The sequence below is a fragment of the Anomaloglossus baeobatrachus genome, unplaced genomic scaffold, assembly GCF_048569485.1.
Source record: "Anomaloglossus baeobatrachus isolate aAnoBae1 unplaced genomic scaffold, aAnoBae1.hap1 Scaffold_3975, whole genome shotgun sequence".
NCBI classification, from domain to species: domain Eukaryota; kingdom Metazoa; phylum Chordata; class Amphibia; order Anura; family Aromobatidae; genus Anomaloglossus; species Anomaloglossus baeobatrachus.
The window spans coordinates 1-13,486 of record NW_027443313.1 but is presented as its reverse complement, the minus strand read 5'-3'; the positions used below and the strand labels follow the sequence as shown (position 1 = coordinate 13,486).

At 46.0% G+C, this 13,486-nt stretch overlaps 9 non-coding genes across 9 annotated transcripts; all 9 read right to left on the bottom strand.

The window, feature by feature from the left end:
• Positions 1-637: 637 nt before the first annotated feature.
• On the bottom strand, positions 638-828 carry LOC142276369 (U2 spliceosomal RNA). The gene has a single exon (XR_012739825.1). It is a non-coding gene; the product is annotated as a U2 spliceosomal RNA (small nuclear RNA).
• Positions 829-2,215: 1,387 nt separating this feature from the next.
• Positions 2,216-2,406, bottom strand: LOC142276368 (U2 spliceosomal RNA). Its single transcript, XR_012739824.1, has one exon. It is a non-coding gene; the product is annotated as a U2 spliceosomal RNA (small nuclear RNA).
• Positions 2,407-3,793: 1,387 nt separating this feature from the next.
• On the bottom strand, positions 3,794-3,984 carry LOC142276367 (U2 spliceosomal RNA). The gene has a single exon (XR_012739823.1). It is a non-coding gene; the product is annotated as a U2 spliceosomal RNA (small nuclear RNA).
• A 1,387-nt stretch (positions 3,985-5,371) lies between these two features.
• On the bottom strand, positions 5,372-5,562 carry LOC142276401 (U2 spliceosomal RNA). Its single transcript, XR_012739853.1, has one exon. It is a non-coding gene; the product is annotated as a U2 spliceosomal RNA (small nuclear RNA).
• A 1,387-nt stretch (positions 5,563-6,949) lies between these two features.
• LOC142276400 (U2 spliceosomal RNA) lies at positions 6,950-7,140 on the bottom strand. The gene has a single exon (XR_012739852.1). It is a non-coding gene; the product is annotated as a U2 spliceosomal RNA (small nuclear RNA).
• Positions 7,141-8,527: 1,387 nt separating this feature from the next.
• LOC142276390 (U2 spliceosomal RNA) lies at positions 8,528-8,718 on the bottom strand. The gene has a single exon (XR_012739845.1). It is a non-coding gene; the product is annotated as a U2 spliceosomal RNA (small nuclear RNA).
• Positions 8,719-10,105: 1,387 nt separating this feature from the next.
• Positions 10,106-10,296, bottom strand: LOC142276378 (U2 spliceosomal RNA). Its single transcript, XR_012739834.1, has one exon. It is a non-coding gene; the product is annotated as a U2 spliceosomal RNA (small nuclear RNA).
• A 1,387-nt stretch (positions 10,297-11,683) lies between these two features.
• LOC142276395 (U2 spliceosomal RNA) lies at positions 11,684-11,875 on the bottom strand. The gene has a single exon (XR_012739849.1). It is a non-coding gene; the product is annotated as a U2 spliceosomal RNA (small nuclear RNA).
• Positions 11,876-13,261: 1,386 nt separating this feature from the next.
• LOC142276366 (U2 spliceosomal RNA) lies at positions 13,262-13,452 on the bottom strand. The gene has a single exon (XR_012739822.1). It is a non-coding gene; the product is annotated as a U2 spliceosomal RNA (small nuclear RNA).
• Between the last annotated feature and the right edge of the window lie 34 nt (positions 13,453-13,486).

Here is a 13,486-nt window from a genome sequence, read left to right as displayed (position 1 = left end):
TTTCATAGGCCGCCCTTTCTTAGTATTTGACGTTCCTTATATTGCGGTATGAGGCTTCGCAGTAGGTTGCAAACATTCATCACCCATGACTGTCCCCAATTGAGCTCAGAAGCTCAATGTCTATCATGACCTCTCTTTTAGAATGTCCAAGAGCAAGCAAACTATTCCTCCAGGAGAGGGCGCCAACAGACTACTAAAGAGATCATCATTACTCAAAGAAAACCCCAAAAACCAATGCATGATAGGAATAAACAGGTAACTTTCTTTGGAGTGGAAGCGGAGAGATCGCACCAGATGCCAATTCTAGATCTTATCACACCTGTGGTCACTGCAGCAGCAGGTGAATCCACTTTGTCCAAAAGGGATCTATTCCATTCAATTGCAAATGATCTAGATAAGACAGAGAACTGCAGCACGGGGACATAGCCGAGTTGGTCAGGTTGAGTGGTGATGAGTTTGCTATTTGGATGAATAAAGAAAGTCAAAAGTGTGAAAGATAAAAAACAAAAGGAGGAAGTGTGAAAAGTGAATGGGCCAAATTGAGGTGCATATGAAGACGTATGCTTTCTTCCAATTCATTAAATCGGGCTAATATGAATCAGGTGAATTGAGTTCTGCTTTTGGAAACTGGGTTAAGAAGGGGTGCACCGTTCCTGGAGGTACTGCAATACCAGGTCAATGCGTGGAGTGGACAGAGCAAGCTCTTTTTCCATCTCCCTGTTCTAAAAATCCATTTAATATATGGTCCCCAGATAGGGGACGTATCAGATATTAAACTGATAAGAACAGATACTACACTTGATCTTAGCCAAAAGGCCGAGAAGCGATAACCAGAATTGGTTTGGGCCTCGAGTGGCACCCTGGCCTATGCCGGACACATCTTAGGGAGAGAGAGCGAGAGGGAGACAAACCCACGCCTACACAAGACATTTTGTCACCCAAGCCAACCCTTGAAAAGGCTGCTTTGCAGAGCAAAAACAAGAAGAATGGTGCGTTTTGCAGCCGCCGCCCACTGCAATGAATCTGAATAACTCCTCCTTTAGGGCGCAAGCAACTCCCCTCCCCCTTGCAGTCTTTCCAATTCACGATACAAAAAGACGGACAGGACAGGTTGCCTGACTTTCCGTCACTGCCACCCTTTGCCATCCTTACCCGTAGAAAGCCCTTTCATCATCCCCAAACCCTAATCTTTTCCCTTTCCTTCCCAGCCCCCAAACCCTGCCCTCTGTACCTTTCTCACCACCCGCTTCCCTTCTCCTGTCATCCCCCTACCACCCGGGAAAAAAAGAGATTGCCCCCTCCTTCCACTAGCCCACCCTCCCACCCAAAGAACAACTTCTTCTGCGCAGCTTGTTTTCTAGGCAGCAGCGCTATTGTGATGTCATCGGGGGGCATTGTGACAAGCCGCCAGTGTTCCGTCTCTTCATGTTGTGCACAGTTCAAACGGAAAATACATCAACAGGCAGACTACAGAAAAGCTTACTATCAAAGGTTAGAGGGGGGCTTTCTCAGAGGGCTTTTTACAGTTTTTCTATTCCCAATTAGCCGTTTAAGTGTACTTATTGAAAGTAGTAATTCTTTCATAGGCCGCCCTTTCTTAGTATTTGACGTTCCTTATATTGCGGTATGAGGCTTCGCAGTAGGTTGCAAACATTCATCACCCATGACTGTCCCCAATTGAGCTCAGAAGCTCAATGTCTATCATGACCTCTCTTTTAGAATGTCCAAGAGCAAGCAAACTATTCCTCCAGGAGAGGGCGCCAACAGACTACTAAAGAGATCATCATTACTCAAAGAAAACCCCAAAAACCAATGCATGATAGGAATAAACAGGTAACTTTCTTTGGAGTGGAAGCGGAGAGATCGCACCAGATGCCAATTCTAGATCTTATCACACCTGTGGTCACTGCAGCAGCAGGTGAATCCACTTTGTCCAAAAGGGATCTATTCCATTCAATTGCAAATGATCTAGATAAGACAGAGAACTGCAGCACGGGGACATAGCCGAGTTGGTCAGGTTGAGTGGTGATGAGTTTGCTATTTGGATGAATAAAGAAAGTCAAAAGTGTGAAAGATAAAAAACAAAAGGAGGAAGTGTGAAAAGTGAATGGGCCAAATTGAGGTGCATATGAAGACGTATGCTTTCTTCCAATTCATTAAATCGGGCTAATATGAATCAGGTGAATTGAGTTCTGCTTTTGGAAACTGGGTTAAGAAGGGGTGCACCGTTCCTGGAGGTACTGCAATACCAGGTCAATGCGTGGAGTGGACAGAGCAAGCTCTTTTTCCATCTCCCTGTTCTAAAAATCCATTTAATATATGGTCCCCAGATAGGGGACGTATCAGATATTAAACTGATAAGAACAGATACTACACTTGATCTTAGCCAAAAGGCCGAGAAGCGATAACCAGAATTGGTTTGGGCCTCGAGTGGCACCCTGGCCTATGCCGGACACATCTTAGGGAGAGAGAGCGAGAGGGAGACAAACCCACGCCTACACAAGACATTTTGTCACCCAAGCCAACCCTTGAAAAGGCTGCTTTGCAGAGCAAAAACAAGAAGAATGGTGCGTTTTGCAGCCGCCGCCCACTGCAATGAATCTGAATAACTCCTCCTTTAGGGCGCAAGCAACTCCCCTCCCCCTTGCAGTCTTTCCAATTCACGATACAAAAAGACGGACAGGACAGGTTGCCTGACTTTCCGTCACTGCCACCCTTTGCCATCCTTACCCGTAGAAAGCCCTTTCATCATCCCCAAACCCTAATCTTTTCCCTTTCCTTCCCAGCCCCCAAACCCTGCCCTCTGTACCTTTCTCACCACCCGCTTCCCTTCTCCTGTCATCCCCCTACCACCCGGGAAAAAAAGAGATTGCCCCCTCCTTCCACTAGCCCACCCTCCCACCCAAAGAACAACTTCTTCTGCGCAGCTTGTTTTCTAGGCAGCAGCGCTATTGTGATGTCATCGGGGGGCATTGTGACAAGCCGCCAGTGTTCCGTCTCTTCATGTTGTGCACAGTTCAAACGGAAAATACATCAACAGGCAGACTACAGAAAAGCTTACTATCAAAGGTTAGAGGGGGGCTTTCTCAGAGGGCTTTTTACAGTTTTTCTATTCCCAATTAGCCGTTTAAGTGTACTTATTGAAAGTAGTAATTCTTTCATAGGCCGCCCTTTCTTAGTATTTGACGTTCCTTATATTGCGGTATGAGGCTTCGCAGTAGGTTGCAAACATTCATCACCCATGACTGTCCCCAATTGAGCTCAGAAGCTCAATGTCTATCATGACCTCTCTTTTAGAATGTCCAAGAGCAAGCAAACTATTCCTCCAGGAGAGGGCGCCAACAGACTACTAAAGAGATCATCATTACTCAAAGAAAACCCCAAAAACCAATGCATGATAGGAATAAACAGGTAACTTTCTTTGGAGTGGAAGCGGAGAGATCGCACCAGATGCCAATTCTAGATCTTATCACACCTGTGGTCACTGCAGCAGCAGGTGAATCCACTTTGTCCAAAAGGGATCTATTCCATTCAATTGCAAATGATCTAGATAAGACAGAGAACTGCAGCACGGGGACATAGCCGAGTTGGTCAGGTTGAGTGGTGATGAGTTTGCTATTTGGATGAATAAAGAAAGTCAAAAGTGTGAAAGATAAAAAACAAAAGGAGGAAGTGTGAAAAGTGAATGGGCCAAATTGAGGTGCATATGAAGACGTATGCTTTCTTCCAATTCATTAAATCGGGCTAATATGAATCAGGTGAATTGAGTTCTGCTTTTGGAAACTGGGTTAAGAAGGGGTGCACCGTTCCTGGAGGTACTGCAATACCAGGTCAATGCGTGGAGTGGACAGAGCAAGCTCTTTTTCCATCTCCCTGTTCTAAAAATCCATTTAATATATGGTCCCCAGATAGGGGACGTATCAGATATTAAACTGATAAGAACAGATACTACACTTGATCTTAGCCAAAAGGCCGAGAAGCGATAACCAGAATTGGTTTGGGCCTCGAGTGGCACCCTGGCCTATGCCGGACACATCTTAGGGAGAGAGAGCGAGAGGGAGACAAACCCACGCCTACACAAGACATTTTGTCACCCAAGCCAACCCTTGAAAAGGCTGCTTTGCAGAGCAAAAACAAGAAGAATGGTGCGTTTTGCAGCCGCCGCCCACTGCAATGAATCTGAATAACTCCTCCTTTAGGGCGCAAGCAACTCCCCTCCCCCTTGCAGTCTTTCCAATTCACGATACAAAAAGACGGACAGGACAGGTTGCCTGACTTTCCGTCACTGCCACCCTTTGCCATCCTTACCCGTAGAAAGCCCTTTCATCATCCCCAAACCCTAATCTTTTCCCTTTCCTTCCCAGCCCCCAAACCCTGCCCTCTGTACCTTTCTCACCACCCGCTTCCCTTCTCCTGTCATCCCCCTACCACCCGGGAAAAAAAGAGATTGCCCCCTCCTTCCACTAGCCCACCCTCCCACCCAAAGAACAACTTATTCTGCGCAGCTTGTTTTCTAGGCAGCAGCGCTATTGTGATGTCATCGGGGGGCATTGTGACAAGCCGCCAGTGTTCCGTCTCTTCATGTTGTGCACAGTTCAAACGGAAAATACATCAACAGGCAGACTACAGAAAAGCTTACTATCAAAGGTTAGAGGGGGGCTTTCTCAGAGGGCTTTTTACAGTTTTTCTATTCCCAATTAGCCGTTTAAGTGTACTTATTGAAAGTAGTAATTCTTTCATAGGCCGCCCTTTCTTAGTATTTGACGTTCCTTATATTGCGGTATGAGGCTTCGCAGTAGGTTGCAAACATTCATCACCCATGACTGTCCCCAATTGAGCTCAGAAGCTCAATGTCTATCATGACCTCTCTTTTAGAATGTCCAAGAGCAAGCAAACTATTCCTCCAGGAGAGGGCGCCAACAGACTACTAAAGAGATCATCATTACTCAAAGAAAACCCCAAAAACCAATGCATGATAGGAATAAACAGGTAACTTTCTTTGGAGTGGAAGCGGAGAGATCGCACCAGATGCCAATTCTAGATCTTATCACACCTGTGGTCACTGCAGCAGCAGGTGAATCCACTTTGTCCAAAAGGGATCTATTCCATTCAATTGCAAATGATCTAGATAAGACAGAGAACTGCAGCACGGGGACATAGCCGAGTTGGTCAGGTTGAGTGGTGATGAGTTTGCTATTTGGATGAATAAAGAAAGTCAAAAGTGTGAAAGATAAAAAACAAAAGGAGGAAGTGTGAAAAGTGAATGGGCCAAATTGAGGTGCATATGAAGACGTATGCTTTCTTCCAATTCATTAAATCGGGCTAATATGAATCAGGTGAATTGAGTTCTGCTTTTGGAAACTGGGTTAAGAAGGGGTGCACCGTTCCTGGAGGTACTGCAATACCAGGTCAATGCGTGGAGTGGACAGAGCAAGCTCTTTTTCCATCTCCCTGTTCTAAAAATCCATTTAATATATGGTCCCCAGATAGGGGACGTATCAGATATTAAACTGATAAGAACAGATACTACACTTGATCTTAGCCAAAAGGCCGAGAAGCGATAACCAGAATTGGTTTGGGCCTCGAGTGGCACCCTGGCCTATGCCGGACACATCTTAGGGAGAGAGAGCGAGAGGGAGACAAACCCACGCCTACACAAGACATTTTGTCACCCAAGCCAACCCTTGAAAAGGCTGCTTTGCAGAGCAAAAACAAGAAGAATGGTGCGTTTTGCAGCCGTCGCCCACTGCAATGAATCTGAATAACTCCTCCTTTAGGGCGCAAGCAACTCCCCTCCCCCTTGCAGTCTTTCCAATTCACGATACAAAAAGACGGACAGGACAGGTTGCCTGACTTTCCGTCACTGCCACCCTTTGCCATCCTTACCCGTAGAAAGCCCTTTCATCATCCCCAAACCCTAATCTTTTCCCTTTCCTTCCCAGCCCCCAAACCCTGCCCTCTGTACCTTTCTCACCACCCGCTTCCCTTCTCCTGTCATCCCCCTACCACCCGGGAAAAAAAGAGATTGCCCCCTCCTTCCACTAGCCCACCCTCCCACCCAAAGAACAACTTCTTCTGCGCAGCTTGTTTTCTAGGCAGCAGCGCTATTGTGATGTCATCGGGGGGCATTGTGACAAGCCGCCAGTGTTCCGTCTCTTCATGTTGTGCACAGTTCAAACGGAAAATACATCAACAGGCAGACTACAGAAAAGCTTACTATCAAAGGTTAGAGGGGGGCTTTCTCAGAGGGCTTTTTACAGTTTTTCTATTCCCAATTAGCCGTTTAAGTGTACTTATTGAAAGTAGTAATTCTTTCATAGGCCGCCCTTTCTTAGTATTTGACGTTCCTTATATTGCGGTATGAGGCTTCGCAGTAGGTTGCAAACATTCATCACCCATGACTGTCCCCAATTGAGCTCAGAAGCTCAATGTCTATCATGACCTCTCTTTTAGAATGTCCAAGAGCAAGCAAACTATTCCTCCAGGAGAGGGCGCCAACAGACTACTAAAGAGATCATCATTACTCAAAGAAAACCCCAAAAACCAATGCATGATAGGAATAAACAGGTAACTTTCTTTGGAGTGGAAGCGGAGAGATCGCACCAGATGCCAATTCTAGATCTTATCACACCTGTGGTCACTGCAGCAGCAGGTGAATCCACTTTGTCCAAAAGGGATCTATTCCATTCAATTGCAAATGATCTAGATAAGACAGAGAACTGCAGCACGGGGACATAGCCGAGTTGGTCAGGTTGAGTGGTGATGAGTTTGCTATTTGGATGAATAAAGAAAGTCAAAAGTGTGAAAGATAAAAAACAAAAGGAGGAAGTGTGAAAAGTGAATGGGCCAAATTGAGGTGCATATGAAGACGTATGCTTTCTTCCAATTCATTAAATCGGGCTAATATGAATCAGGTGAATTGAGTTCTGCTTTTGGAAACTGGGTTAAGAAGGGGTGCACCGTTCCTGGAGGTACTGCAATACCAGGTCAATGCGTGGAGTGGACAGAGCAAGCTCTTTTTCCATCTCCCTGTTCTAAAAATCCATTTAATATATGGTCCCCAGATAGGGGACGTATCAGATATTAAACTGATAAGAACAGATACTACACTTGATCTTAGCCAAAAGGCCGAGAAGCGATAACCAGAATTGGTTTGGGCCTCGAGTGGCACCCTGGCCTATGCCGGACACATCTTAGGGAGAGAGAGCGAGAGGGAGACAAACCCACGCCTACACAAGACATTTTGTCACCCAAGCCAACCCTTGAAAAGGCTGCTTTGCAGAGCAAAAACAAGAAGAATGGTGCGTTTTGCAGCCGCCGCCCACTGCAATGAATCTGAATAACTCCTCCTTTAGGGCGCAAGCAACTCCCCTCCCCCTTGCAGTCTTTCCAATTCACGATACAAAAAGACGGACAGGACAGGTTGCCTGACTTTCCGTCACTGCCACCCTTTGCCATCCTTACCCGTAGAAAGCCCTTTCATCATCCCCAAACCCTAATCTTTTCCCTTTCCTTCCCAGCCCCCAAACCCTGCCCTCTGTACCTTTCTCACCACCCGCTTCCCTTCTCCTGTCATCCCCCTACCACCCGGGAAAAAAAGAGATTGCCCCCTCCTTCCACTAGCCCACCCTCCCACCCAAAGAACAACTTCTTCTGCGCAGCTTGTTTTCTAGGCAGCAGCGCTATTGTGATGTCATCGGGGGGCATTGTGACAAGCCGCCAGTGTTCCGTCTCTTCATGTTGTGCACAGTTCAAACGGAAAATACATCAACAGGCAGACTACAGAAAAGCTTACTATCAAAGGTTAGAGGGGGGCTTTCTCAGAGGGCTTTTTACAGTTTTTCTATTCCCAATTAGCCGTTTAAGTGTACTTATTGAAAGTAGTAATTCTTTCATAGGCCGCCCTTTCTTAGTATTTGACGTTCCTTATATTGCGGTATGAGGCTTCGCAGTAGGTTGCAAACATTCATCACCCATGACTGTCCCCAATTGAGCTCAGAAGCTCAATGTCTATCATGACCTCTCTTTTAGAATGTCCAAGAGCAAGCAAACTATTCCTCCAGGAGAGGGCGCCAACAGACTACTAAAGAGATCATCATTACTCAAAGAAAACCCCAAAAACCAATGCATGATAGGAATAAACAGGTAACTTTCTTTGGAGTGGAAGCGGAGAGATCGCACCAGATGCCAATTCTAGATCTTATCACACCTGTGGTCACTGCAGCAGCAGGTGAATCCACTTTGTCCAAAAGGGATCTATTCCATTCAATTGCAAATGATCTAGATAAGACAGAGAACTGCAGCACGGGGACATAGCCGAGTTGGTCAGGTTGAGTGGTGATGAGTTTGCTATTTGGATGAATAAAGAAAGTCAAAAGTGTGAAAGATAAAAAACAAAAGGAGGAAGTGTGAAAAGTGAATGGGCCAAATTGAGGTGCATATGAAGACGTATGCTTTCTTCCAATTCATTAAATCGGGCTAATATGAATCAGGTGAATTGAGTTCTGCTTTTGGAAACTGGGTTAAGAAGGGGTGCACCGTTCCTGGAGGTACTGCAATACCAGGTCAATGCGTGGAGTGGACAGAGCAAGCTCTTTTTCCATCTCCCTGTTCTAAAAATCCATTTAATATATGGTCCCCAGATAGGGGACGTATCAGATATTAAACTGATAAGAACAGATACTACACTTGATCTTAGCCAAAAGGCCGAGAAGCGATAACCAGAATTGGTTTGGGCCTCGAGTGGCACCCTGGCCTATGCCGGACACATCTTAGGGAGAGAGAGCGAGAGGGAGACAAACCCACGCCTACACAAGACATTTTGTCACCCAAGCCAACCCTTGAAAAGGCTGCTTTGCAGAGCAAAAACAAGAAGAATGGTGCGTTTTGCAGCCGCCGCCCACTGCAATGAATCTGAATAACTCCTCCTTTAGGGCGCAAGCAACTCCCCTTCCCCTTGCAGTCTTTCCAATTCACGATACAAAAAGACGGACAGGACAGGTTGCCTGACTTTCCGTCACTGCCACCCTTTGCCATCCTTACCCGTAGAAAGCCCTTTCATCATCCCCAAACCCTAATCTTTTCCCTTTCCTTCCCAGCCCCCAAACCCTGCCCTCTGTACCTTTCTCACCACCCGCTTCCCTTCTCCTGTCATCCCCCTACCACCCGGGAAAAAAAGAGATTGCCCCCTCCTTCCACTAGCCCACCCTCCCACCCAAAGAACAACTTCTTCTGCGCAGCTTGTTTTCTAGGCAGCAGCGCTATTGTGATGTCATCGGGGGGCATTGTGACAAGCCGCCAGTGTTCCGTCTCTTCATGTTGTGCACAGTTCAAACGGAAAATACATCAACAGGCAGACTACAGAAAAGCTTACTATCAAAGGTTAGAGGGGGGCTTTCTCAGAGGGCTTTTTACAGTTTTTCTATTCCCAATTAGCCGTTTAAGTGTACTTATTGAAAGTAGTAATTCTTTCATAGGCCGCCCTTTCTTAGTATTTGACGTTCCTTATATTGCGGTATGAGGCTTCGCAGTAGGTTGCAAACATTCATCACCCATGACTGTCCCCAATTGAGCTCAGAAGCTCAATGTCTATCATGACCTCTCTTTTAGAATGTCCAAGAGCAAGCAAACTATTCCTCCAGGAGAGGGCGCCAACAGACTACTAAAGAGATCATCATTACTCAAAGAAAACCCCAAAAACCAATGCATGATAGGAATAAACAGGTAACTTTCTTTGGAGTGGAAGCGGAGAGATCGCACCAGATGCCAATTCTAGATCTTATCACACCTGTGGTCACTGCAGCAGCAGGTGAATCCACTTTGTCCAAAAGGGATCTATTCCATTCAATTGCAAATGATCTAGATAAGACAGAGAACTGCAGCACGGGGACATAGCCGAGTTGGTCAGGTTGAGTGGTGATGAGTTTGCTATTTGGATGAATAAAGAAAGTCAAAAGTGTGAAAGATAAAAAACAAAAGGAGGAAGTGTGAAAAGTGAATGGGCCAAATTGAGGTGCATATGAAGACGTATGCTTTCTTCCAATTCATTAAATCGGGCTAATATGAATCAGGTGAATTGAGTTCTGCTTTTGGAAACTGGGTTAAGAAGGGGTGCACCGTTCCTGGAGGTACTGCAATACCAGGTCAATGCGTGGAGTGGACAGAGCAAGCTCTTTTTCCATCTCCCTGTTCTAAAAATCCATTTAATATATGGTCCCCAGATAGGGGACGTATCAGATATTAAACTGATAAGAACAGATACTACACTTGATCTTAGCCAAAAGGCCGAGAAGCGATAACCAGAATTGGTTTGGGCCTCGAGTGGCACCCTGGCCTATGCCGGACACATCTTAGGGAGAGAGAGCGAGAGGGAGACAAACCCACGCCTACACAAGACATTTTGTCACCCAAGCCAACCCTTGAAAAGGCTGCTTTGCAGAGCAAAAACAAGAAGAATGGTGCGTTTTGCAGCCGCCGCCCACTGCAATGAATCTGAATAACTCCTCCTTTAGGGCGCAAGCAACTCCCCTCCCCCTTGCAGTCTTTCCAATTCACGATACAAAAAGACGGACAGGACAGGTTGCCTGACTTTCCGTCACTGCCACCCTTTGCCATCCTTACCCGTAGAAAGCCCTTTCATCATCCCCAAACCCTAATCTTTTCCCTTTCCTTCCCAGCCCCCAAACCCTGCCCTCTGTACCTTTCTCACCACCCGCTTCCCTTCTCCTGTCATCCCCCTACCACCCGGGAAAAAAAGAGATTGCCCCCTCCTTCCACTAGCCCACCCTCCCACCCAAAGAACAACTTCTTCTGCGCAGCTTGTTTTCTAGGCAGCAGCGCTATTGTGATGTCATCGGGGGGCATTGTGACAAGCCGCCAGTGTTCCGTCTCTTCATGTTGTGCACAGTTCAAACGGAAAATACATCAACAGGCAGACTACAGAAAAGCTTACTATCAAAGGTTAGAGGGGGGCTTTCTCAGAGGGCTTTTTACAGTTTTTCTATTCCCAATTAGCCGTTTAAGTGTACTTATTGAAAGTAGTAATTCTTTCATAGGCCGCCCTTTCTTAGTATTTGACGTTCCTTATATTGCGGTATGAGGCTTCGCAGTAGGTTGCAAACATTCATCACCCATGACTGTCCCCAATTGAGCTCAGAAGCTCAATGTCTATCATGACCTCTCTTTTAGAATGTCCAAGAGCAAGCAAACTATTCCTCCAGGAGAGGGCGCCAACAGACTACTAAAGAGATCATCATTACTCAAAGAAAACCCCAAAAACCAATGCATGATAGGAATAAACAGGTAACTTTCTTTGGAGTGGAAGCGGAGAGATCGCACCAGATGCCAATTCTAGATCTTATCACACCTGTGGTCACTGCAGCAGCAGGTGAATCCACTTTGTCCAAAAGGGATCTATTCCATTCAATTGCAAATGATCTAGATAAGACAGAGAACTGCAGCACGGGGACATAGCCGAGTTGGTCAGGTTGAGTGGTGATGAGTTTGCTATTTGGATGAATAAAGAAAGTCAAAAGTGTGAAAGATAAAAAACAAAAGGAGGAAGTGTGAAAAGTGAATGGGCCAAATTGAGGTGCATATGAAGACGTATGCTTTCTTCCAATTCATTAAATCGGGCTAATATGAATCAGGTGAATTGAGTTCTGCTTTTGGAAACTGGGTTAAGAAGGGGTGCACCGTTCCTGGAGGTACTGCAATACCAGGTCAATGCGTGGAGTGGACAGAGCAAGCTCTTTTTCCATCTCCCTGTTCTAAAAATCCATTTAATATATGGTCCCCAGATAGGGGGACGTATCAGATATTAAACTGATAAGAACAGATACTACACTTGATCTTAGCCAAAAGGCCGAGAAGCGATAACCAGAATTGGTTTGGGCCTCGAGTGGCACCCTGGCCTATGCCGGACACATCTTAGGGAGAGAGAGCGAGAGGGAGACAAACCCACGCCTACACAAGACATTTTGTCACCCAAGCCAACCCTTGAAAAGGCTGCTTTGCAGAGCAAAAACAAGAAGAATGGTGCGTTTTGCAGCCGCCGCCCACTGCAATGAATCTGAATAACTCCTCCTTTAGGGCGCAAGCAACTCCCCTCCCCCTTGCAGTCTTTCCAATTCACGATACAAAAAGACGGACAGGACAGGTTGCCTGACTTTCCGTCACTGCCACCCTTTGCCATCCTTACCCGTAGAAAGCCCTTTCATCATCCCCAAACCCTAATCTTTTCCCTTTCCTTCCCAGCCCCCAAACCCTGCCCTCTGTACCTTTCTCACCACCCGCTTCCCTTCTCCTGTCATCCCCCTACCACCCGGGAAAAAAAGAGATTGCCCCCTCCTTCCACTAGCCCACCCTCCCACCCAAAGAACAACTTCTTCTGCGCAGCTTGTTTTCTAGGCAGCAGCGCTATTGTGATGTCATCGGGGGGCATTGTGACAAGCCGCCAGTGTTCCGTCTCTTCATGTTGTGCACAGTTCAAACGGAAAATACATCAACAGGCAGACTACAGAAAAGCTTACTATCAAAGGTTAGAGGGGGGCTTTCTCAGAGGGCTTTTTACAGTTTTTCTATTCCCAATTAGCCGTTTAAGTGTACTTATTGAAAGTAGTAATTCTTTCATAGGCCGCCCTTTCTTAGTATTTGACGTTCCTTATATTGCGGTATGAGGCTTCGCAGTAGGTTGCAAACATTCATCACCCATGACTGTCCCCAATTGAGCTCAGAAGCTCAATGTCTATCATGACCTCTCTTTTAGAATGTCCAAGAGCAAGCAAACTATTCCTCCAGGAGAGGGCGCCAACAGACTACTAAAGAGATCATCATTACTCAAAGAAAACCCCAAAAACCAATGCATGATAGGAATAAACAGGTAACTTTCTTTGGAGTGGAAGCGGAGAGATCGCACCAGATGCCAATTCTAGATCTTATCACACCTGTGGTCACTGCAGCAGCAGGTGAATCCACTTTGTCCAAAAGGGATCTATTCCATTCAATTGCAAATGATCTAGATAAGACAGAGAACTGCAGCACGGGGACATAGCGAGTTGGTCAGGTTGAGTGGTGATGAGTTTGCTATTTGGATGAATAAAGAAAGTCAAAAGTGTGAAAGATAAAAAACAAAAGGAGGAAGTGTGAAAAGTGAATGGGCCAAATTGAGGTGCATATGAAGACGTATGCTTTCTTCCAATTCATTAAATCGGGCTAATATGAATCAGGTGAATTGAGTTCTGCTTTTGGAAACTGGGTTAAGAAGGGGTGCACCGTTCCTGGAGGTACTGCAATACCAGGTCAATGCGTGGAGTGGACAGAGCAAGCTCTTTTTCCATCTCCCTGTTCTAAAAATCCATTTAATATATGGTCCCCAGATAGGGGACGTATCAGATATTAAACTGATAAGAACAGATACTACACTTGATCTTAGCCAAAAGGCCGAGAAGCGATAACCAGAATTGGTTTGGGCCTCGAGTGGCACCCT